This window comes from Adiantum capillus-veneris, chromosome 19 (genome assembly GCF_014529385.1).
Source record: "Adiantum capillus-veneris isolate H3 chromosome 19, ASM1452938v2, whole genome shotgun sequence".
NCBI classification, from domain to species: domain Eukaryota; kingdom Viridiplantae; phylum Streptophyta; class Polypodiopsida; order Polypodiales; family Pteridaceae; genus Adiantum; species Adiantum capillus-veneris.
This window is the reverse complement of record NC_140949.1, coordinates 142,495,791-142,520,522: the sequence shown is the minus strand read 5'-3', so window position 1 is coordinate 142,520,522 and position 24,732 is coordinate 142,495,791. Positions and strand designations below refer to the sequence as shown.

Sequence of the window (24,732 nt, the reverse complement as noted above, 5' to 3'; positions counted from 1 at the left end):
TGTATTATTTCATTCGAGCTGCACAATCTCTAACAGACTCACCATGTTTCTGTTTAAAGCTATAGATTTGAGCTACCGTATTGTGTTTAATCCCCATTTTAGAACAAGCAGTTACAAATCCTTGAGCTAATGTGTTCAAGTCGATGATTGACCTTAATGGAATGTTTTGGAATCATGTCAGAGCCTTTCCTTCTAATGTCATTCCAAACCCCTCGAATTGAGTATGGAAATCGAATATACGCTCTGCTCTTAGCACTTGCTTAAAGCTTGCTAAGTGGTCATATGGATCCCCTGATCCACTGTATTTTCTGACACATTTTTAAAAATCAGCTGGTCTGACGCGTCTATTTGGTTCAACTCCAGGTCTTCTGGGAATTGGTCCTATTCTGAGTCCTTGAAACCAGTCTGTTGAAAATAGTGACTCAAGTAGCCCTGGACTGGTCTTAGTGTCACCCGGTTTTCTACGTGATGAGGTGGTTTCTGGTTTCTTCACATTACTCTCAGATGATCTCTCACGATGTTCATCTCTTGGAGTTATTTCTGGTCCTTGCCCCAAGATCCAATCCCTTATGGAATACCCCTGGTATTTGGTTTGTTCTACCTCCTCAAGAGTCATCATAACGAAGTTGTTGTTATAACAATCCCTAAACAAGTAAGTTGGTAGATCTGCAGATCCCTTATCTTTGATCTTGAAGATATAGATGATCTTCATGACCGTTAATTGTCCTGGTTTAGCATGAGAATTCCACAAAAGTTCTTTTATGTTTCTATCTTCCCAACAATAGACTCTGATCCTAGGATTATCCGTACTAAGCCTTTTCAAAGGCTTCAAGTCTACTTGATCACATCCCTCGAATTCCAAAGTTGATGGTCCTTCTTTTGCTGACATATTTGGGATTATAGTGTTTACTTCTAACCCCCATTTGTCTACCACATCCGGATTTCGACTTGTACATATTGAGTTCCATTTCGATCCATGTACATTTTTCCTTGTTTGTTTGCCCTAACCTCTTCTTCGAACTCAATACCATGGTCATCAATGCGAATAGCATACCTCTCGTTAGGGTCCAAGTAAACCTGAGCTCCATGACAGTTAGTCTTGTAAAAAGAGAGTATATGCTTATAGTGCATTGTCGTTCCGATTTTTGAGTGAGTTGAGTAAGAAGACATTTCGGAGGTTGAATCTAAAAAAGTGTCTGAAACTTCTCAGGAATTGTGTGCAAGAAATTGCCTTGATTCACACTTTCTTTGGTGGATACTCTACTGGAGGTTTCTCCGAGTATGCCCTGATTTCCTAGTACACGACCAGATCTAAGGTTAATATAGACTTATGAAGCCCTGGATAGAGTACTCAATATGGATTGACTTGTCGTCAATTTCCACTCGTTCCAATTGCAACTTTCTGTCAAGCCACTGATTCCTCGTTTGCAACCTAATTCCTGTACAAAATTAGTCAAGTTAGCTATTTTTCTATAAAGACAGTAGAGCTCTTGAGAACTCCCGTAATTGATCTCTGTGTATCACTTCAAATCATGCTATAGAAGTCAAAATTTGACTTTCAGATTCGGCTTTAGCAAAATCAAAGGTCTAATCTGCAACCTGTAAACTGAGAGTATCTGTACCAATTTTGATCCGATTGAACCCAAAATTGCCTTGTGGCCTTATATTATGTTGGTCTAACACTGTATAAGCCCAAAAGTCAAAATTGAAGTCTTTGGATAGAAGAAGCAAATAATCTCGATTATTTACTTTTGTCAAGTTTTTGCACTTTTTTGATAGGTTTGGCAAGTATACAACTTGTTAAAACCCTTGGACAAGTTTCAATAAGTTTGGACAAAATTTGATCAAGTTTACCCATTGTTCCGTGTCCGCAGACTCTGATTTCGAGAATCTGACTTAAGTCTCACTTTTGTAGTCCAAATTTCATAAAAATTGATTTGTGGGGTCTACTTGATGTGCTTGACCTTGTGGTATACTCAAATTTGCAAAATCACAAGTTTTGAAGCAGATGTAAAAAATCACGATTATTTACTCTTGACAAATTTTTACAAATTTCTGTCCCAACTTTGACACAGATCTGTTAAGCACCTTACGTTAAGGTCACTAGCCAAGTTTCATCAAGTTTTGACAATTTTTTAGTCAAATGGTCATCAATTATCGATCCGCAGACTAACTTTGCAATTTTAGTCACAATTTTCAATCCAGCGATTCAAATCTTACCAAAATTGGTTTGTGGGGTTATTACAACATGGTAAAGCTAGTGGTATGCCAACTGATCAAAAAAGTTCAAAAATAGGGCAGATGTAAATAATTGCGATTATTTACATTTGACAATTTTTTACAAATTTTTGATCAACTAAGTATATACACATGTTTATCACATCAATATAAGCCTTAGATCAATTTTCGACAAGTTTGGAAAATTTTTTCCAAATTTACAAGCAAGATTTAAAAAGTCAGTACAAACTTTAGTTTTTACCCAATTTTTTGCGAGTTTAGTGATCCAAATCTTTTGGGCCTTTACAAAAGTTGTTTGTACACATGCAATGAGCCAATGGTATGAACCTTGGCCAATTTAGAGCAGAAAGTTAATAATCGCGATTATTAACTTGAAGCTTGAAATGAGCACTTTTTTGCAATCTTCTCAAGGAGAGTCTTTTTATGATGTTTTTCAAGTCTATAAATCAAGTCAAAATTTAATTTGGCCTAAAATGTCAAGAAAAAGTAAATAATCTAAGTTTTGATCAACTTCTTGAAATTTTTACCTCGAAGTGTCTTTGAGCTTACCCACTGGTTTGGACAACTCTTAGGCTTACTCTCCAGTCGGATTGAGTGAATTCGAGTCTTTTCAAGCTATTTCTAGCCGTAGATCTGAAATTCTGTAACTTTACATAACAACTCACGTGTGATTCTTTCAAAGAGAGCAATGTTCTGAAATCCACCTCGGATCCTACTTACCCTACTCCTAGTTTCTCATGCAATGGGGTTGTGAAAAGTGTCCACAAACACTTGTTTTCTTGTGCTTTTTATGTTTTTTAGAGTCTTGATCTTAAGACTTGTCTCATCTACCAATCATTCTCTAAATCCTAATCTAAATCTAAAATCCTACAGTCCTAAAGGTACTCAGCAAGTACGATTACTTCCAATCTACCTCTACACAGCAAAAGACGAAAATCTTAAGCTATGCGGTTTCTAAAAGAGAGTTTTGAATTCTATGCGAACCTAAAGGAAGTTAAAGAACAACTACACAAGACGCTCATGTTTTTCCTTAATTTAAGTCTCTTTGATCCCCGGCAGCAGCGCCAAATGTGAGACGCATGTCTAATCTCACCATCCTATCTTATTGTAGTATTAGCGAGAACCACGATTAATTTGTCAAACCATGGGACGAAGCTGACTCGACTAGTGCATAGAGGCTACAAGAGGTTGTCAATCTCTCAAAAAACAACTAACAACTCGCATTCAACTCAAGCTATACTCAAGTGACTGAAATCACCAAAAGCCAATTGCTCATCGGCAAACAATTCACATCCGTTACAGCATCAAACGACATCCAAACGTAACGAAACTTTTAGGACAAGTTTAAAAGACCTAAGAACACATGCCTATGGCATCAAACCCCACTTTAGGTCAAGTTTCAAAATCGCGATGATTAACAGTAGTGGATTTTTGACCTAATCGTTTTCGACCCAAAATGCATATAAATGCTTAGCAATGATGCCCCAATACCCCGCCTATGCTTAGTTTTCGATTTAAAAGTGTAAATTCCTATTTATGATGAAATTAGGCCACGGGTCAGCGACGCCAAAAGCTACGAAATATTGTGAATGGCTTACGTCAATGTGTAGAGCTCTTACCTGCGGTTGCAATGCAACAAACACATTCACAATGTGACAACCGGAGAGGGAGTAGGAAGCGCGAGAAGGAGAGAAGTGAGCGCCGTTAGCTCACGCTGTGTATTTTTTATCTAAAAACTTGTAAAAAACTTACAAAAATTGGCTTATATACCTTAGCGAAGGTTTTTGAGTGGTCAAAACTAATAATCTGGAGTTCTACCAAAACTGGGAACTGACTGACTGATACAATCTGGAAGCTTGTAACCTCGGCTCATTAATTACAAAGTTTACCAAGAAAATAGGAGTTACAATATTTCCGACCAAGAAAATAGGAGTTATAATATTCTCGATTAATCAAAATAATAATTGTTTTACAAGGAGAACTCCGAAAAATGGTGTCCGCGTTAGTATATAAAATGAAACCCACTATTTCTTCACTGGGAAGGAATCTGTGGAGGACCCTACTTCCTATATATATAAATCAAGACCGAGATCGAGGCCGAGGCTCTTTCTTTTTCTCGCATCGGGCCTAGTTAGAGTCGTTTTTTTTTTTGTTGATTCAAAAATCTCAACCGATTGCAAGACGTTTTTGTTTTTTATTTATTTTTGTTTTTTGGTTTTTTTTTAAAGTTGACCTCAACAAGAACATATATTTATAGAAGAACTAAAAGACATTTGCAGAAAAACTCAATTACCATGCCTTAACACAGATTTGCAAAACATAAAAAATAGCCGATCATTAAAATACGAATAAACAGTGAACATAAATGCAAAAAACCAGTGACAAGAAATGAACCATAGCAATAATTGACCAAAAACAGAAGATTGTATGATATCACCATATCCAGATCTACACACACAGACAATACACACCCACTTTCCAGCCTTTCTAACATGTAAAAAATGACCTCAACACAGCATGCGCCTAGGCTACGATTGGAGCTTGGTGCAAAGCGGCTCCTCAACAACGGCGCCAAAAATTTCAAATGTTGGAGACTTGCTAAACACCGTGTGCGAGCCACAAGGTTGCAAGCACACAACTTGCGCATACAGACAAGCTCTACGACTGCATATTTTTGTGTCACTCACCTCTTGCGTTGCTGTCGTGAGGGAATCCGTGTGAGCGCCGAGAGGAAGAAGCTGTCGTGTTGATGACCGCCCTTCTTGCTGCCGCCGTTACTCTCGTTGCCCGATCGCCTACGCTCTCTCTCTCTCTCTCTCTCTCTCTCTCTCTCTCTCTCAGACAAACATAACAAGAAGATAAGGCAAGAGCAAGCTTCGTACGCTCAGAAGCATAAAAAAACTAGGTTTAATAAAGAAATATTGTAAGGGGCGCTAGTCTTTGCAGCTAGTGCGTCTAGCGGTGGAACTCCGTCACTCCGTGTCTCCCACATGGATTCTCTCTCTTTCTTTTTCTCAATTGTTTTGAAGTATTAAAAGTGTTGTTAAGTCTATAGATTGCAGTTATCTCTATGTTTCCATCCAGTACCTTGCCAAAAGTGATTGTAGTGGTATCAAAGCTTAGCTTGCTTCCTTGCCCTCTTCGAATCAAAGCACGATCCTAACAACATGGACGACGAACGTGTAGATTCTACATGCCTTATTTATTTTATTTCTTATTCAAGAGAGAAATCGGTTCTACATCAACCTACAGATAGACGCTATGGAGTGGGATGAAAAAGAAGCGACAAGAGGAGGAGGAGAAGGAGAAATAAAAGTTCGTTTTTGCTCTAGAAAGCTCTAAAAACATTCTTTTTTATGTTTTTTTGTGTTGTGGAGACCTTTAAAAATCTCTTCAATGGTTGAGAATTTGGATATGCAACAGAAGCCAAAGTTGAATCTTTGAAGGAGCTCTAGGCAATGGTGTGAACGGATTTTTATTCCAACAATTTTGAAAAAGTAGGATTTCAACATCAAACTAGGGTTTCTACATAAAATTTTGGCGCGTGTAAATTTAATGTTTTTGTGTACACATAACAAGTAATAGGAGTGAGGAACATATATATGGAAGCATTTGGAATCATAGAGTTGAACATCCACTCTTTTGCAACGAGGTGAATCATTTGCTTAAAATTTTGCATGTTTTGTAAGTAAAAGTAAGAATTAGATGGCGAGGAATTCGCACCGGAAAGCAATTGGGAGCAAGTAGGGCTAGAAAAAGATCCAATAGCTTTTCCATTCAAGATAAGAATCATGAATTTTATTTTGGATTTGAATGAATGTATGATGAATGATAAATGATACCAAATGAGGAATGATGAATGATGGAATAAGATACTAGTGCATCAAGATTCCCATACGGATGACATGATTGGGTATTGGGTGCATCAAGACTTCTGGACAAAAAAGATGACTAAGCTGAATGATTGAAACACTGTAATCAGTGTGAACTAAGTGTGTGATTTGTGGGTTGCATGTTCAATGAATGTACGTTCTTGTGGACTCTAGTACATGGGTACATAAAGTCAATGTCTACTGAAGAAAATTTATATCCTATAGTTGTTTGCAGGTGTGGTCGAGGACAATTACTCCTCTTTAAGAGAGGGGTATGTGACAAGTCACTAACGTGGCACCACCAAGTTCCGACCAATGGAATAGAAACCAGCCGACCTAAATCCTAGCAAAAGAAAGACACAAGAGAAAACCAACTTATAAAGTTCTGGCAAGGGGGACCTAAATTATTAAAGTAACACGCGTACACACACACACACACAAAAGATTTCACAGAGACATAATGACGTGGTAGTTGAACGAATATTCCCATGATTTTTGTCGACGTGGTGATGTGGCATTCTGTATGGAATTCTACAATTTATGTTGGTTGATTTGGACAACTTTTAGCACTAGCCTTTGGATGCAGATGCTTTTGAGCTTAAGTGCTTTTATGTAATGTGCAACGGAAGTGAATGATGATGTATGCTCATGATGAATGATTAGTGAGTGCTCAAGGTTCCTTTTACTTAGAGGAAGGGAGAGCCTTCCTTTGCTTACTGAGAGAATGTGCAATGACCAAAACAAAGAGTGGACATTGTGAGTGAAAAGTGTTGAGAGTGGTAAAGAGAGAGAGAGAGAGAGAGAGAGAGAGAGAGAGAGAGACACGACACCACATGGGGTCCCAAACCCCCCTCCAAGGGCCCCCTCTCTATTGCTGAAGAGGTATTTTCTTTAGACTACACAAAGTCTGCTACAATTGTTCTAGATGATGTGGTACATGACGGCATCGATGATGACGAGGAGGTCGAGGCTAAGGGTTGAATCTCTTCAAATCTAAACACGCTACGGATGTTGATGAGATCTGGGTCATGTGGCGAAGCTAAGGGGATGATCTGTCGTCGGTGACAACGATGGGAAGACTGATCGCAATGAGGCCAGGTTGATATGATGAGGTACTGTGGCTGTACGCCGACGGTGAACAACAACGTTTCTGGCTGAAAACTTTGTTGTCCAAAAACGCTAGTGCTCCTGCTAAGAAAACGTTGGAGAGACTAGAAACTACGAATGCTACTTGGGAACTGTGCTCTGTGTCCGCTCTCTTCTGGCTTCTACTAGCACCCCCTGGGCCACTTATATATGTGCAAAAAGCTGGGTCGAGCAGCCCTCATTTAGCACCCACGATTCTGGAATGTGAAAAGTCAATTTTTAATAAATTGACTTATAAGAGGTGCTTCATATGCAATATGGCAAAATGGGTTCATGTGGTAAAAAATGCTCATGTTGGGTGCTAGGTTCTGATGGTAATGATCATGGGTTGTGCAATCAGAGGGTATGCAGCAACTCTGTCTGGACATGCACGTCCTACGTACAAGCTCACAAGGTGCCAGAACACTTTCTAGGCTACCTAAACCCTAGAAGTAGGTACAGCTTGTTTGCATGCACATAGGGTTAGATGTGCACGTTAGATCCCCCCCCCCTTTTCAAGGTGAGGTATTGGTACCAAGGTGCATGGCTTCTTTGTAGTCCGCCAACAACTTGGGGTAATCTGTGAAGAACTCTTTGCCAGCCCTCTCTGCTGTGTGGGTCCTACGATACTTGAACTTCAGGAAAGTCTGTAGTGTTTACTTCTTTTGGCCCACTAGTCTCCTTCGGCTCCAATGCTTCAACTTCATCTATCATGTCGATTTCACCTTCTTCAAATATCTCCACTGAGGAATATCCTTGAAACCACTTCAAATATAAAATCATAACTCCTTGTTGAGTGACTGAAAAAGGACTATTCTACGGAAATGACTATGCATGGAATGCAAATGAACAATGTGACGGAGTGCCAAGCCGTTCACCAAATACGTGCCAAAAGTGAGATCTAAACTTGACCTTTCAACCTAAAATTGTCGACTGTGGAAAACCACAACGGAAATGCCAATGCTTGATGGACAATCGTGCTAGTGCTTTTGTTGTGACTGTGTCATGCCAATGAATGAACATGCAAAACTAACCGACCTGAGCTACAATGGTGAAACATTGTGAAGTCCTTGAATGCAAACTCTTTATCTTTTCTAGAGTGATCTTCATGCATGCGTGCTCATCCATAAGTGAATCATATGCATCGTGCAATATGGAGTTTCTATGAGAAGGTAACACATAAAGACGGTGACTCACACACAAGTGACTGTCACAAATCAGACTCAGACAATGCATACTTACTAATCATGTGATCAAGAGATACTTCTTCGGATCCCGACTTGAGAGCCAAGATCCGTCCTACGTGACTAAACGTATTTGCAATTGGGTTAGCTTTACTAAAAACACAATCAATCAACCCACCAAATTGCTCACAAGACTGGAATCATCTAGCTTGACGGTCACCCTAAAGTGTACTCGTTACAGATTGGAGCAACTTAAGGGCTTGACGATCCTTACGAACAATCAATTCTCTATCATGCAAAAAATACGTGTCGTGCTTCGAAGAATGAACCACTGAGATAGATTCCATTTCATGTGATGATTGATTCTTTTTTACATTGTGGGACTATGTATTGAGAGAGACTATGAGACTGTGTTTTATCCTCTTTGAAAACATGAGAGTGAGAGATTAATAGCAAAGACATAATATTATTGTCACAACGAAGAACCACGGGAGGTGCTCCTTTAATTGTGAGAGATGTAGCATCATGTCCATCATCGATTTGACCAAAGCCTCCATAGGGTTTGGTGCAATCCTTAGCGTAGATGGGGAAGGCGGAGGGTCAAAAAACCTCTTGGTGGGGAAAATTCTTCTTCGCCACTGCCATGCTTATCACCTCTGTTGGGGTATAAAGCCCAATGTGGTCGCCCAGGTAAGTGGGCGGGCCGCCAGGTATGTACACATATTCTTTTGTTAAAACCTAATAAGAACTCACTATGCTCTACACATTACAGTAGAGCGAGTTCACCATATCGTCGTGCTCTTCTTCTCGCACTCTCTCTCACGTCGCACTTCCGCTCGTACTCCTTCAGCTGGTATCAGAGCTTAGATCGAGGCTCGGGGCAGCACTGCAGGAGGCTAGAGTCACCAGCTCAGATTGTAGTGAAATTCGACAGGCAAAGACACGGCCCCAAATCTTGTGGGAAAGCTCGTAGGGCTTGGTGTGCTCAGAATTTCATTCTGAGTTCATCTTGGTCACCGTTCGGCTTCGACAAAGTTCTGCGCAGGTCATTTTCGACTACGTGGTCTCAGCGGGTGCAAATCCGACTCTGCAAATTTAGGGTTTTTCAGCCTACGACTGCAGGTGCTCAGGATATCGACACTCCTAGAGTGTTGATTTGTGGTTGTCTACACATCGAAGGATGGCTCACAGTTCTTGGAGGCGTGTCACATACGACACGGGCGCATCTACACACAGACTGTAGGAGACATCCACTAGTTCATCAGGTAGCTTGTGTTTGCTGCTTGATATTCCAGATTTCATCCTGACATTGCAGGTACTTCCACATGGGATGTATTGTCAGAGATGATGTATGTCTGTTGAGGGTTTGTTGGCTGTGAGTCACGCAGCAAACAACCGCCGCAGCGGTTACAGCATACAGTGGGAAATTTGTGGATGTATGACTTTGTGGGAAGCCTATGTACTGTCAGATTTACTGCAGCCTTTGTTGAGGGTCGAGTGAGGTTTTATTGAGCTGGGGGATTCTCGAATGTTGAGATCCTTTCGGTGATACAGGTCTTGGAGCGATCCCTCGAGCACCCTTAGATAGGCAGCTAGGATGTATTGACTGTGAGTTAGACAGTTGGGATTGCATCTTTGCTTTACTGCCGTTGAGGCATTGTCGCAGTCTATGCTTATAGGACGGTGACAGGACAGTGAGAGACAGTACAGGTGCAGGACAGGTTTACCCGCAGCTTACAGTGTCAGAGAGACAGTGTTTTTTGAGCTGTTTTTTAGTACACCAGAGCCATTTTACAAAGGAGACTCTGCCAAAATTTCTGCAGAATCTGAAGCTTTCTTGGTTCATTTGACAGGTTGATATTGGTTCAGAGGTCAGTTTACAGGGGAAACTCTGCCGAATTTTTCCCAGGAAAGTAAACTACTGTGAAGCGTAGCTATCGCTGGATCACAGGACACTGCTCTTTACAATATCAAGAAGCTGGATGGAACCAATTTCCCATTGTGGAAGAAGCAGATTTGGCATGTGTTGGTACAAAAGAAGCAGATAAAACCTATAAAGCTTAAGGGGATAAAACCAGAAGATATGGACGAAGATGAATGGAACGAAATGGATGAATTGACACTTTCTACCATTATGCTGACTTTGGCAGAAAGCGTTTACTTCAATGTAGCAGACGAGATGTCGGCTTATCAAGCATGGTTAAAGCTAAGTGATCTTTATGAGAAGCAGAGTGCAGCTTCACAGGTATACTGGCTTAAGAAGCTTGTTGACTTGAAGATGAAAGAAGGGACACCTATGTCCAATCATCTGAATGAATTCAACACAATCTATAGTCAGTTGTCAGCTCAAGGTGTCAAGTTTGATGAACCTGTTAGAGCTATGTTCTTGTTGATCACATTGCCGGAAAGTTGGGACACTTTTCACACAGCTTTGAGTAATTCTGCACCTCCAGATGGTTTGAACATAGCAGGTGTAGAAGGAAGTCTTCTTACTGAAGAAACCAATAGAAAGACAATGGACAAAGGCAAAGGAACAGCCTTAGTTGTCAGGGGAAGGACCAAAGAAAAGTACAAAGGTGGAAAGAGGAATCAGTCTCGTAGCAAGTCCCGCAGTGCTAAAGGCAAGAGTGACATAGAATGCTACCATTGTGGCAAGAAGGGTCACATGAAAAGAGACTGCAGAGAATGGAAAGCAGAAAAAGGCAAAGAGAAAGCTGAAGACCATGGTGAGAAGAACAAGTCCTCAATGAAGATTCAAGAAATAAATGTGACAAACACTGTTGCAGAGGATGACAGTCTAGTGTCAGGAGACATCTACTTCTTGAAGAATACAATGGACTCAGCTCTTCTTACAACATCTGATGGAAATGCACTGAGTGGCTGGATTATAGACTCAGGGGCATCACTTCATGTGTCTCCAAACAAGGAGTGGTTTACCTCTTATGTGACCACTAAAGATCATGTTCGGCTAGGCAATGGGCAGACATGTGAGATCTTAGGTGTTGGAGATGTTCAATTGAAGTTTCAGAATGGCTCTTCTTTCACGTTGAAGAATGTGAAACATGTTCCCGCAATTACAAAGAGCTTGATCAGCACAGGTTTACTTGATAATGCTGGCTACGTCACCACTTTTGGACAGAACATGTGGAAGATATCCAAGGGTTCTATGACAGTAGCACATGGAGTAAAGTCTGGAGGACTTTACATGATTTATGTATCAAATGTCTCTAAAAATGTAATCAATGTAACCGAGCAGCCGAACATTTCTTTGTGGCATAGCTGGTTAGGACATATGTCCAAGAAGGGAATGGAAATCTTGTCTCGTTCTGGTTATTTTCCTGGCTTTTCATTTAATGATTTTGAATTCTGTGAACATTTTCTGTATGGTAAGCAAACACAGCAGCCACATAAGCATAGAAGCAGTAGAAGAGATACACAGTTGGCACTTGTTCATAGTGATTTGTGTGGACCTATGCCTAACCTATCTCTAGGGGGAGCTTCTTACTTTATGACATTTATAGATGATTACTCGAGGAAAGTATGGGTTTACTTTCTCAACCACAAGGATGAAGCGTTTAGTGTTTTCAAAGCGTTTGTGACACTTGTGGAGAATCAGAGTGGCAAGAAGCTTAAATGCTTACGCACTGACAATGGTGGAGAGTACGTTTCAAAGGCCTTTCAGGACTTTTTTGAGTCAAAAGGTATAAAACGTGAGCTTACTGCTCCTTACAATCCTCCTCAAAATGGTGTTGCTGAGAGGATGAATAGGACCATACAAGAGAAGGTCAGAAGTATGTTGTCTAATGCACAGCTGCCAAATGGGTTTTGGGCTGGAGCTATATCAACAACTGTTCATCTTGTAAATAGATCTCCTAGCAAGGTTTTGCAGAAGGATTCAGTGCCAGAGATGGTATGGTGAGGCAAAATGCCCTCATACAAGCATCTCAGAGTCTTTGGCTGTGAGGCATATACTCACGTTCCAAAGGAATTTAGGAACAAACTTGAGCCAAAAAGTAGAAAGTGCATCTTTCTAGGCTATGGTAATTCTGGTGAGATGGGGTACAGACTTTGGGATCCCGAATCCAGAAAGGTTGTCCGCAGCAATGATGTTCACTTTAATGAATCCAAATATCATTCTAAACCAGAGAGGGTTGAGGAGATTAGAAGAGTTGTCTTCCAAGAAGATGGACCTGCACGTGCAAGACAAAATGTCAGGGCTCAAGAGGAGCAAGGGCAAGATAGAGTGGAACCACAGGTTGTGGCTGAGCCTGAGCCACCTATTGTGCGTAGATCTGGACATGTCACGCGACCTCCTGATAGGTTTGTTCCATCTATGAACTATGTCATGTTGACTGATTGCAATGAGCCTTCATGTTACAAGGAAGCAGTGCAAATGAAGGACTCCGGGAATTGGCAATTGGCCATGCAGTCAGAGATGACAACTCTGCATAAAAACAGGACATGGAAGCTAGTTAAATTACCACAGGGCAAAAAGGCTCTACCTTGTAAATGGGTTTACAGGTATAAGATCACCGCTCATGATAGTCAGCCAAAGTACAAAGCAAGGCTTGTTGCCAAGGGCTTTAAGCAAGAACAAGGCATTGACTTTGATGAAGTCTTCTCTCCGGTGGTCAAGATGACTACATTGAGATGCTTTCTTGCATTGGTTGCCATATTAGATTTGGTGTTGCACCAAATGGATGTCAAGACAGCGTTCTTGCATGGTGATTTAGATGTGGAAATTTACATGCAGCAGCCAGAAGGGTTTGTTGAGAAAGGCAAGGAAGATTGGGTATGCCAGTTGTTAAAGAGTCTTTATGGCTTAAAACAATAACCGAGGGCATGGTACCATAAATTCCACAAGTTTATGCTTTCTCAAGGCTACAAACGTAGTGAGTTCGATCACTGTCTATATACAAAGAAGGCTAAGGATGGCAGTTGGCTGATCCTTATTTTGTATGTGGATGACATGTTGATTGCTGGCAAGCACTTGGAAGAAATTTCAGCTTTGAAGTCAAAGATGGCAAAATCGTTTGACATGAAAGACATGGGTGAGGCAAGTCATATACTTGGTATGCGCATTGAGAGAGACAGATCAAAGAAGTTGATTTGGTTATCTCAAACAGAGTATATTGACAAGGTTTTGCAACGTTTCAATATGGAGAAGGGAAAGGCATTGAGTGTTCCATTGCCACCATATGTGAAACTTAGCAAACAAGATTGTCATGTGTCTAAGGAAGAACAGGCTGAAATGGATAAGATTCCATATGCGTCTGCAGTGGGTAGTTTGATGTATGCAATGATTGCTACTCGCCCAAACATTGCATTTGCAGTGGGAGTAGTAAGTCGATACATGTCAAACCCAGGCAAGAAACATTGGGAGGCAGTGAAAGGAATATTGAGATACCTGAAAGCTACAAAGAGTATGCGTATATGCTATGGGAGTCAGGAGCTAAGTGTAAAGGGTTTTACAGACTCAGATTATGCAGGTGACTTAGACAACCGAAGGTCTACGTCAAGGTATGTCTTTACATTGGCTGGTGGAGCAGTATCATGGCGTTCTAGATTACAAGATTGTGTTACTCAGTCTACTACAGAGGCTGAATATGTTGCAACATCAGAGGCATGCAAAGAATCAATTTGGCTTAATCGACTAGTAACAGATTTGGGAATCAAAGAAGAGATGCCTGTGTTATATTGTGATAGTCAAAGTGCTATACAATTGGCTCGCCAGTTTATCACTCAAAGACAAAGCATGTGGATGTCAAGTATCATTTCATCAGGGAAATGCTCGAGGATAAGCAACTTCAGCTTGTCAAAGTTCACACCACAGAAAATCCTGCTGATCTACTTACAAAAGGACTTCCCTCAAAGAGCTTTGCGCATTTTCGCAAGCAGTTAGGTGTAGGGTAGTACATCACTTCTCTACATCTCTTGTATATTAGCTTGTATAGTAGCTTCTCTCACACTTAAAGTACCACATTGGACTTTAAATGGGAGGTTGTTGGGGTATAAAGCCCAATGTGGTCGCCCAGGTAGGTGGGCGGGCCGCCAGGTATGTACACATATTCTTTTGTTAAAACCTAATAAGAACTCACTATGCTCTACACATTACAGTAGAGCGAGTTCACCATATCGTCGTGCTCTTCTTCTCGCACTCTCTCTCGCGTCGCACTTCCGCTCGTACTCCTTCAACCTCCATGCGAAGTATCCATTCACTTCGGGTAATGACCATACACTTGAAGTCTTGGGTGATGAAGTTCATGAGGAACTTTGGTTCTTGTGGGTCTTGGTTCTTGAGGTTCTTGAGGGTCTTGAGTCTTGAGGTTCTTGAGGTTCTTCTTTCGCTTGCAATCTGTGTTAGAGAAGGATCTTCTCTTCACCCGAGCTCTTCTCTTTCCCGCGGGCGCACCCCTTAGCGGCCTTGCGCTCACACCAAGGTTGCTTTTTCCCACCTCACGTCGATTGGACGGCCACTAAGTGCACGGCCCGCTCTCAATGAGTGAAAAGAGAGAGAAGGGGAGGCTGGACAACCCTTCTTTCTTGGGTTTTCTGTCACTCTTCAAAAACACGATTAGGAATTGACATGCCCAAGAGGACTTGGATTACGTGCGACCTCAACAAGCAAAAAAATTTATGTGGTTCTTTCCTTGAGTGATACAGAACACTGCCAAAGCTCTGATACCAATGTAAGGAGCAACGGAAGTGAATGTTGAACTTTGCTCAAGATGAGTGCTCCGAACTGTGCTCAAGGTTCCTTTTACTTACGGAAGGGAGAGCCTTCCGTTCCTTTAGTGAGAGAGTGCAAATGATCAGAAACAAAGTGGCAAACACTGTGAATGAAGGTGCTGAGACTGCGGGATAGAGAGAGAAGAATACGACACCAGAATGTTGTCAAACCCTCCTCCGCCCACTCTCTATGGCGAGAGCGGTCTACTATTGATTGCACAAATCTCTACAATGCTTTGGATTTGCCGATGATGTCGATGACGATGAGGACGACGACGAGATAGACTGAAATCTGAAAACGATAATGGCTGAAATCTGCAAATCTTGTATTTTCTGAATTCTGACTCTATGTCGATGACGTCGGCAATGCAACAACGACGCGCTAAAAACGCAGATGCTGAAATCTACGCTTTTCGGGTTGAATCTGCAAACTACACTGGATCTGACCGTGCGACGAGGATCTGCTGCGGGAAGGTGAGATCTGCGAGGTTTGGGGCTCTATTGCGGTGTGTCTATGCTGAAAACTGAAAACGATGGTACATATGTTGAAGCCGTCGCGGAGAATCTACAAAATGCGAGGGTTGCTGCATGATTAAAAAACGTTATAGTTGAATCTGTCTTGCTGTCGCCAGATTGTCTTGCAAATGCAAAACGCTAGGCTAGTTGCTGGAACCTGCTACCGTCGGGCTGATCTACTATCCAAAAATGCCAAGGCTTTGCTATTGATGAAAACGCTGTGTTGACTATCGGGGGGGGTCTTGCAAAGAAGGTGCATGTTGAACCTTAGTTCCTGTCGCCTCTTTTGCCAGAAAGTGCTAGCGCTAGGTTTCTTATGTACTTGACTTGCTAATTTGCCCTACCTAGTTCACAACAAAAGTCACTTAAAAAGAATAAGTGAAAATTGGCTAAAATAGGGAAAATAGGTCTATGCACTGTAAAAATGCTCCTGATGGGTTCTGACTGAAATCTGATGGTCATGTTGTGTGCAACCAAAGGATATGCATCTACTCTAAGTGTCTGGACATGCACGGTCTGCGAACAGACTCACAAAAGTGCCAGATCACTTCCTAATCTAACTATACTGAACTGAATTGAACCCTTGTCATGAAGTAGCTTGTCCACGTACACATAGGGTTAGATGTGCACGTGGCATCTGAATAGCTAGAGAAAAGTCCTTTGTAAGAGATTCCGCAATGGCCAACATTGCCTTCGCATTAGTCGCATCCCAATCGACACACGATTTGAGATATTTGTCATCTTGAAGGCAGGTGCACCTATTGTGGGGATCCCTCGTGGGACGAGGCTCCAAGTGGTCGACAACATCCCATAAGCCTTTCCGTGAGAACCAGAGTCACATAATCAAATTCCAATGAGCATAGTTATTGCCATTCAATTTGTCATTGGCGCTCAAGCAAGGGGGGGACATGATAAAGTTGCAAAATTTCATAATCTGGTACCCTCTCGCACTCCAAATACAATGGCCGCACGAACCAAGGCGGAAAAAAATGTCCAAGTTGTTCCAGTCCTTTGCTATTCCAAGCCGCTTCGCAAAATTTGATATCCCTCTCTGGAGTCCGAAACTCCAAACGCCTCTCCCGAGCCACAAGATTGGCACGAAGCTGCTCCGACGTACAATGCTCGCCGCACAATTCCGCTCCAGAAAGCCGCCTCGTCGTTGCTGTGTGGGAGCCCTCGAACAAATCAAGACTCCGAATTGCTCACCTCTTCAAACTCCTCTCCCTTGTGGCTAACACACTAGTGGAGTGCCAAGTTGGCACTCAAGAAATGAAGCAAAGGGTGGGTACCAAATGGGCTGGCAAACAGCGTGTCAAAACGCTGCAACGGAAGGGGGCTTGAGACAGCGTGTCAATACGCTGGGAACAAAGGCCGCCGGCATGCTACGTTTCAAAACACACACGAGGGACAAGGCCGTTGTTCGCCACGCGTGTCAAAACGCTAGCGATAGAGGGAGGCAGGAATCGGCGTCAACAAGCAGGGACAACGTTTCGAAACGATAGGCAAGGAGCGCTTTCAACAACGCCACTAAAGGGATCTCCGACGCCAATGTAAGACCAGCGTTTTAAATCGCCAATGGGAAAGATGCCAGCAACAAGGGAGGGTCTCTTCTTCTTCTCAAGGGGTTGCTCCTCCACGTCAAGGTGCTTCAATCACCGAGCTACACCAAGTGCTCTGTTACCATGTCAAAGTCGACGATGCGGAAGCGTAGAGACCAAGGAGAGTGAGCAAGAAAAAGAGAGAGAGAGAGAGAGAGAGAGAGAGAGTCTCCTAAACCAATCAACCTTGGCAATGAATAAAATGTGTATACAATGGAGGCAAGGGGTTGCGTATATAGCAACCTCAGTAAATTTCCCTACCCATACTTTGACAAATAAGTAAAATAAATACCTAAACGCCAAACTAAAGAATGGGATCACATTGGGCAGTTCACTTGAGATGTCAAAACTCTAACAAGAACTCCGACACTCCATGTCTCCTGCGAGGATACTCTCTCTTTCTCTTTTCCACTTGTTTTGAAGTACTAAAAGTGTTGTCAAGTGTGTAGATTGCGGTTATCTCTGTGTTTCCGATCGGTCCCTCGCTGGAAGCTCTCTCTCTCTCTCTCTCTCTCTCTCTCTCTCTCTCTCTCTCTCTCTCTTTGGTTCATCACTTTCCACATCGTGAACTTTGACAAATAGACCTTCCTCCGCGGAATAAGGAGAAGAGCATGGTTCGTTTCCGCCCGGAGATCTCGGTAGGATGGAGTACTCGCATCAACTACAGGTTGATACTTGTGCCAAAAGAATGATCAAGTACTCCAAGGACCCAAAGCACCTAAAGAACCACCCACTTGATGAGGTCCATTCACGATGGCGTGATACCTCTCAAGTCAGCTATAAAGAAGAAAGCACATCCAAGTGCACAAAAGCAAAAATTGTACTCACAAGAAGAGTTTGACGACACTGTTGAGCACGAATGTAAGCGAACTGTAAAGACTACCAAAAATTCTGGAAAGAAGAGCTACTCCGCAAATTATCCAAGCTATTTGGATCGAAAATTTACTTTCAATGAAGCGACAAAACAAAGAATCATGTTTGCTTTGAGGATGTTTCCAGTTTGTCATCTTCATCTTCAAACAGTTCAGAAAGCTCCTCTTCCATTGACTCTAACGAGGACAAGAAGCATCGGAATCGAAGAAGACTCAAGAGAGCAACAAAAGCAGCAATAGCAGATCCCACAAGAAGTCTAGAAAGCATTGGAAGCATTCTAGTAGTTCCAAGGAGGATACCTCCTCGAACTTGATGAGCCAATGCATGGGAAGAAAAGAAGACCTCTAGTACTTCCAGCTCAGTATGAAGACCAAGGAGTTCAAGGATGGAGGGCAAGAAATCAAGTTTGACACGTTTTCAGGCTACAAAGACACCCATCAAGCCCTGGCACAGTTTGACATCGTCTTTTCGGGAGGATGTTTCTCAGAAGCCTCCAAGGTAAGGAGGTCGTCTTTTTATCTGAAAGGTAATGCCAAGACATGGTGGTCTACCCTACTCTTGCATAGGGAAGCACCTAAAAAGTGGCTGAAATTCAAACGAATCTTACTTCAGCATGGCTCACGCAAGAGTATGAAATCACGGCTTGGGATCATCTAAGGATGACAAAAGAAGATACTTGGGGGCCTGTTGTCAGAGGTTTGGGGACAAGTATCTTCTTTTCGGAAGATCACCTTCAAGCAATAGGTTGAGCCTCCATCAAAGAAGATAAGGACTACCTAATCTCGTACTTTCCCCATGCTCTACAAAGCTTTGTACTCTCATCTTTTTGCTCTAGGCTCAACCCCACAAAATCTGGAACTAGTCCTGCCTTTGTCTTCCCTTTCTTTGCACGCTCATTTGCCAATTTGGAAGTCTTTGGTTTCTCCTCAGCTTGCCCCGTTGGTGTTTTGTTGTGGCACTTTGCAAGAGCGTGCCCTTGTTCCCCACAACCGTAACACCTGCCCTCTTTATAGAACTGAGCACACTGCTCTACTGATAATTTTGGGCCGATGGGTTTCTTCTTTTGATGCTTGCATCCCTGCTTCTTGTTGTTGTTAGAAGAATTTGCCCTATTGCAATGGACAAGGGCTTGTCCGAAGGATAGTCTAAAGTGTTGGCATGCATACCATGGCCTTCCTGATGAGTCTCTGAATGAAATCATAGACTTTTGCTTCAGGCAATATCGCCGAATCTCGTTTGGTAAGCCGCAACAAAACCAAGGCGAGATGTCGTCATCACACTCGCATAGGCAAACGTCGATTGCATTGCTAGGGGTATCTAGGGCACAAGGACTTCTATATCATGCCTCTGGAGGGGTGTGACATCCTCTTGAAGATCCCTTGGTCACACCCCTCCTGAGGCACGATATAGAACCGAAAAGTGGTCAATTACTAGGCAAGCAAGGCCAGAAAGGCCGATCACTTGGCCAAGTTGTCTCTCTCAGATCTCAAGACATGCCGAAATCTACAGCGTCAGATAGAGACCCTGGATTTACGAGCTTGTTTTGGAGAGCATATGGGAGAATATAGGCACTCAGCTTAAATTCTCGACCTCGTTCCATCCACAGACAGATGGGCAATCGGAGATAGCCAATTTAGTGGTTTTGAACTTGTTGAAGTCCTATATCTATGATCATAAAACTCAGTGGGAGAACGACTAGGAGAAGTACTTGCCTCTGGTGGAGTTTGCTTACAACAACACAGTTCACACGTCTACAAGGAAGGCGCCATTTGAGATCATCGAGGGTGTCAGAAAGGTCCCACCAAATCTAAGCATCAAGGACAAGATTTTTGAAGTAGATCAATAATACATAGGATCTAGACACTGCTTTTGCCAAGGTAAGGGAGGCTTTGCGGAAGTCTCAAGCACGGCATAAGGAGGCAACAGACAAGCATCCATGTGACTACGTGCATACTAAAGAGGCCCCCCTGGCCCCTCTTATATACTCCCCACCGGTAGCGCCCGACCCGCATATTCAGCTTTACGACATATAAAAATAGAGCAAAATGGGGGAAAAGAGAGAAACTGGAGTACTAGAGGCCCCTAGGGCACGAAGGAAAATCTGCAAGGCTGGGGAAAAACCTCCCACCCAACAAGAGCATATATGGCCATGTATAGAGCCAAAACACAGGCTACACATGTCTAGAAATATCCCGACATGAAAAAACTACCTCATTCCGACAAAGCACAACCACAAAACAACCCTCACTCCCTATCACTTATCCTTGACAGATACTGAGACCAACTTGATGAATCCAGAAAGATGCCAAACTCTAATACCCTCTCTCAGCTCCCAAGAAATAGACATTGATTCAAGAGATGTTAATTAATGGGAAATAGGCTCAGCATATCATCTCCCCTATCTCACCACCACATGTATACTTGACCTTGCAGCCAGCCATCTCCCCAAAAAGCATGCTTGTAGTATACCTTTGGCATATAGTGCTAGAATGCATTGGCCAAGTTAGACACTGGTCGATTTCATGAGCCAGCACACCACCACCACAGAAACAAGGACCATTGCATGGTGATTTGTCTCACAAACAAGTTGGCCAATCAGAGACGATGTCACTGGAGAGAGGTGTCATCTCTCTCCATCACTGTCGCAAGCATGAAATTCCTCCACTATATGGCAAGTACGAAAAACAGAAATGTACAAAGAGGGACGCTATTATGCCAACATAAGGCAAGCAAATGAAACCACTCAGCTGGCAAGCACGTACGGTCACTCTCATCGTCCTGCAACAAATCCACAAAATACAGAATGTCAGCCACATGACCTGAGAAGCTCTGGCTTGGCAGTAAAAGGGGAACCTTCAAAAGCCTCACAAAAACGTACACGGGAGTGCTAAGTCCAAATAATCACCCCGCTGGAAGGCTCGATGGAGTGCCAACAGTGGTGCTACCCAAGGGAAAATAGAAACTGTTACTTAAGACGCCTATAGCCAAAAACACCTAAAAACCTGAAAAAAAAATGCCAGGGAAAAAAACCATCCTGGCAACTACTGTAGGAGGGAGGAGGGAGAGGGTATCCACCAAAGTCTCTGAAGGATAGGCACCTCTGAGCTGTTGTGAAGAGGAAAACCACCCAACCGATTGGTATCTGCCATAACTGAGAAACCCTTCAGTCCCTCTTGTGTAGTAGTGAAGTGCCATGAAGGAAATCTGGGAGACTGGTTCAACCACCAGGTAGGCACTATAAAGCGCCACCGCAAGACGTATCCAACAAGTCCACATCGAAAGCTAGCAAAGCAAACATCACCAAAGTGAAGAAGAGCAACAAGGAAGGCGGAAGGAAGAGCTGGGAGTGCAGAGCAACTAGGAGGGTGAAGGATGGGAGTAGTCCGCGTCGAAAGCTAGCAAGCAAACATCACCAAAGTGAAGAAGAGCAGAAAGGACGGCTGAAGGAAGAGCTGGGAGTGAAGAGCAACAAGGAGGGTGAAGGATGGGAGTGAAGATGCTGAAGAGGATGACCAAAGCTAACAAAGCAAACATCACCAGAGTGAAGAAGAGCAACAAGGAGTGCTAAAGGAAGAGTAGCAACAATGTGAAGAAGACCATCAGTTCAAAGGTAGGAGTGGAGGCTCTCATCCCAACCAAACCCATCAAACGCCCGTTGGGAGAAGACTCCACACTAAAGCATTCACTGCAGCCACCCCCACAAGAAAGAAAATCAAAGCTCGAATATTGGCACACACCCAATCCGTACATAAGATAGAAAACAAGAAAATGGAAGGGAAATACATAAAAACACATACCCACTTGGCTTGTGGTGCAATGGTGCCTTTTGCCAACCCAAGGGGCAGTTTTCAAAGAATGTGAAGGGGCCTACCTCAAAAGTTTATCATTCATTCTTCTTCTATGGCAGCTTGAAGTAGGTCGATACTACTTTAGTTTCGTAAACCCTATCAAACGTAGACCATGGAACCTCTCGGACCTGAGCCTAGGAGTAAGCCATTTACGATGACACACCATGGGACGGTCGGATTACATACACTATTCCCTACCTCAAAGGTTTATCATTCATGCCTCATATAAGCCAGTTTGATGTATGTCATCTTTATACAATCCTATGGGGCTAGGGCTCAAGGCATCCACATGAACTCGGGGTGGCGGTGACGGTGGTGGTTTTTTTTTTTTTTTTTTTTTTTTTTTTTTTGGGGGGGGGGGGGGGGGGGGGGGCGGGAAAGGAGAATGACACAAACTTTCTGACTGTCTACTATTTAAACGTTTCATGAGCATAGACTGCAGTTTCATAAGTACTCATAAGTTACATTGATGCGTGGATACGGTTTCAATATGGCAATCAGGAGGGAAGATAACTCACCAATAAACTCATAGTTCTCAAAAGGTTCCACCGTTATGGCCACAGCCAGCACAATAACAACTGACTGGAGGTTGGGAAAACGCTGCAAAAGCCCAGTTATCCATTCAGAAAAAGGTATACAATCCTCAGGGACCATAGCAACAATTAAACTGAGATTTCTCATTTCCTCAAAGCATGTCAGCTCTTCTGTGGTATCATCAAGAAAGAAATTCGGATACTCGATCAAAAGTGTTTGCAAACAGGGAAATGCAGAACAGATCACATCCAGATTGATCAGCCCCTTGTCAGGAGCACCTCCCTGCATTCTCAAGCTACATAGACCTGAACCAGCTTTACATATTATCTGACCATAGGTGCTAAACCACGCTCTCTCAAAATTCGAAGAATTTGACAGTTCTAACTCTATCAAAGAATCCAAATCTTCCAACTTTACTTGGCCTATTTCTGAGTCATCAATCAGAAGATGCTGAAAATTCCCTCTGATTTCTAGAACAGGAATGTGCACGTCAACGAGCTCTAATCGACCCAAGCATTCTCCAACTTTGAATTCTGCAACAGTCACACCTCGAAGTCATAACTCCTGCAAGCTTTCACCACATCCTCTCCGCCTCCAATGCACATGACCCATGTGGAGTGTTTCTATGTAGAAACACAGCTTTTCTAGCTCGTTGTCATGGAGCACAAGCATAGTGCGAACTTTAGTCGCCATATGCTCTATCTGCAGAGTCTCCAAAGTGCAAATATTGAGCTCCATTCCAGAAGGTGCCTCCATGACTAATATATTTTTTAATGACAAATGCTTCAACCTTGGGAAGAATGAAGGAAGAAGCATGAAGTTTGTTGCACTCAATCCATCAGCAACCGTGTCAAGGGTAAGCGACAGGAGACATGGAAATCCATTAACAACTGTATTCACTCTGGGTATGTATGCATGGTGCCACTCCAAATGCTCAAGCACGCTTGCACCACTGCCAAGTCTTTCTAGCAAGTTTACATTTGGCACCAACGGGCTGGTAAGTGTGAATGACTTGAGCATATGCTTCACATGAAGTAAACATGCCACCACCATACCAGCATGCATCTTGGACTCCATCCCATCACAGCGGATTGATAATTCCTTCAAGCCTGTTGTGCGCATCACTGTTTCCACAATTATAAGCTCTCGCATACTCCAAGAAGTCTGCCTGTGCCCCCATGTCTCTATTACTTTGGGCCAGTCCAAGTCATCAAAGCTAAGTTTCTCAATGTGGTTCCTAGCTACCTCTCGCCATTTGCGGCACGTGACTGAAGCAACTGCAATATCTCGAGCTCTTTCCATTTTAGATAATATCTTGCGTACCAATTCAACAGGAAGGCCATCCATTGAGGTATCATTCAAGGCCTCCAGCTTGCTGCAATGCAAAAGAGGAAGCGCTGAGTGCATATGAAGAAAATAACCAGATAGACGTTGATAGCTTTGATCCTTCTCGAACATGAGTGTGCGCGCACAGACACACCCGTGCGTGCGTGCGTGCGCGCGCGCGCGCGCGCGCGCGTGTGTGTGTGTGTGTGTGTGTGTGTGAGAGAGAGAGAGAGAGAGAGAGAGAGAGAGAGAGAGACCTCTTCTTCAGCGAGAGCTCGTTCGCGCCAGAGCCCGCCATTGCAAAACGAAGTAAGAGTAAGCCACAGGAGCTAAGACTGTTTGTTGCTCACTCCACCCTTGATTGCATGGGATTTCGGTGAATGCATGTATATAGCTCATGACTACAAACCATTTCGGGCAAAGGGATCTGGATCGTCCATGTGGTGGGGGGCTTTTTAATGTCCGGGACAAAGTTGCCTGCTGTTAGACGTAAACCCGGGCAATTTAGGAATCCAAGGGCAACACCACGAATGATGACGACGCAGTCCACGCTGAACTTAATAAATAATTAATGGGGTGAATGGGTCAAAGAGATGGGCCATTTTGAATTTTGAATCCCCTGTATTCGTGGCGGTGGGTGGTCCCTGGCTTCTCCCTCCTTCCTCAAGAACTCCCTCCTCATCATGGATATGGCAGCTCCATCATCTCCGAAGCTTCTCACTCTTCTCCATGGTTGTTCCCTTCTCTCTCAAGCTCCTCCTTCCCCGGTGTTGTTGGATCCCTGCCTCCTCCCTCTTCTCCTCCAACCTCTCTTCACTAGACTCGACTTCACCTTTGGCCTCCTCTTTTTAGCTTTCTTGCAAATCCCATTGGTAATCCGAAGACAAGA

At 43.0% G+C, this 24,732-nt stretch overlaps 1 pseudogene across 1 annotated transcript; it reads right to left on the bottom strand.

The window, feature by feature from the left end:
- Positions 1-22,381: 22,381 nt before the first annotated feature.
- LOC147434996 (F-box/LRR-repeat protein At1g67190-like) lies at positions 22,382-24,236 on the bottom strand (annotated as a pseudogene). Its single transcript, XR_015185257.1, has 2 exons — positions 24,101-24,236; positions 22,382-23,892 (listed from the first exon to the last, which is right to left on the bottom strand). The product of XR_015185257.1 is annotated as an F-box/LRR-repeat protein At1g67190-like (transcript).
- Between the last annotated feature and the right edge of the window lie 496 nt (positions 24,237-24,732).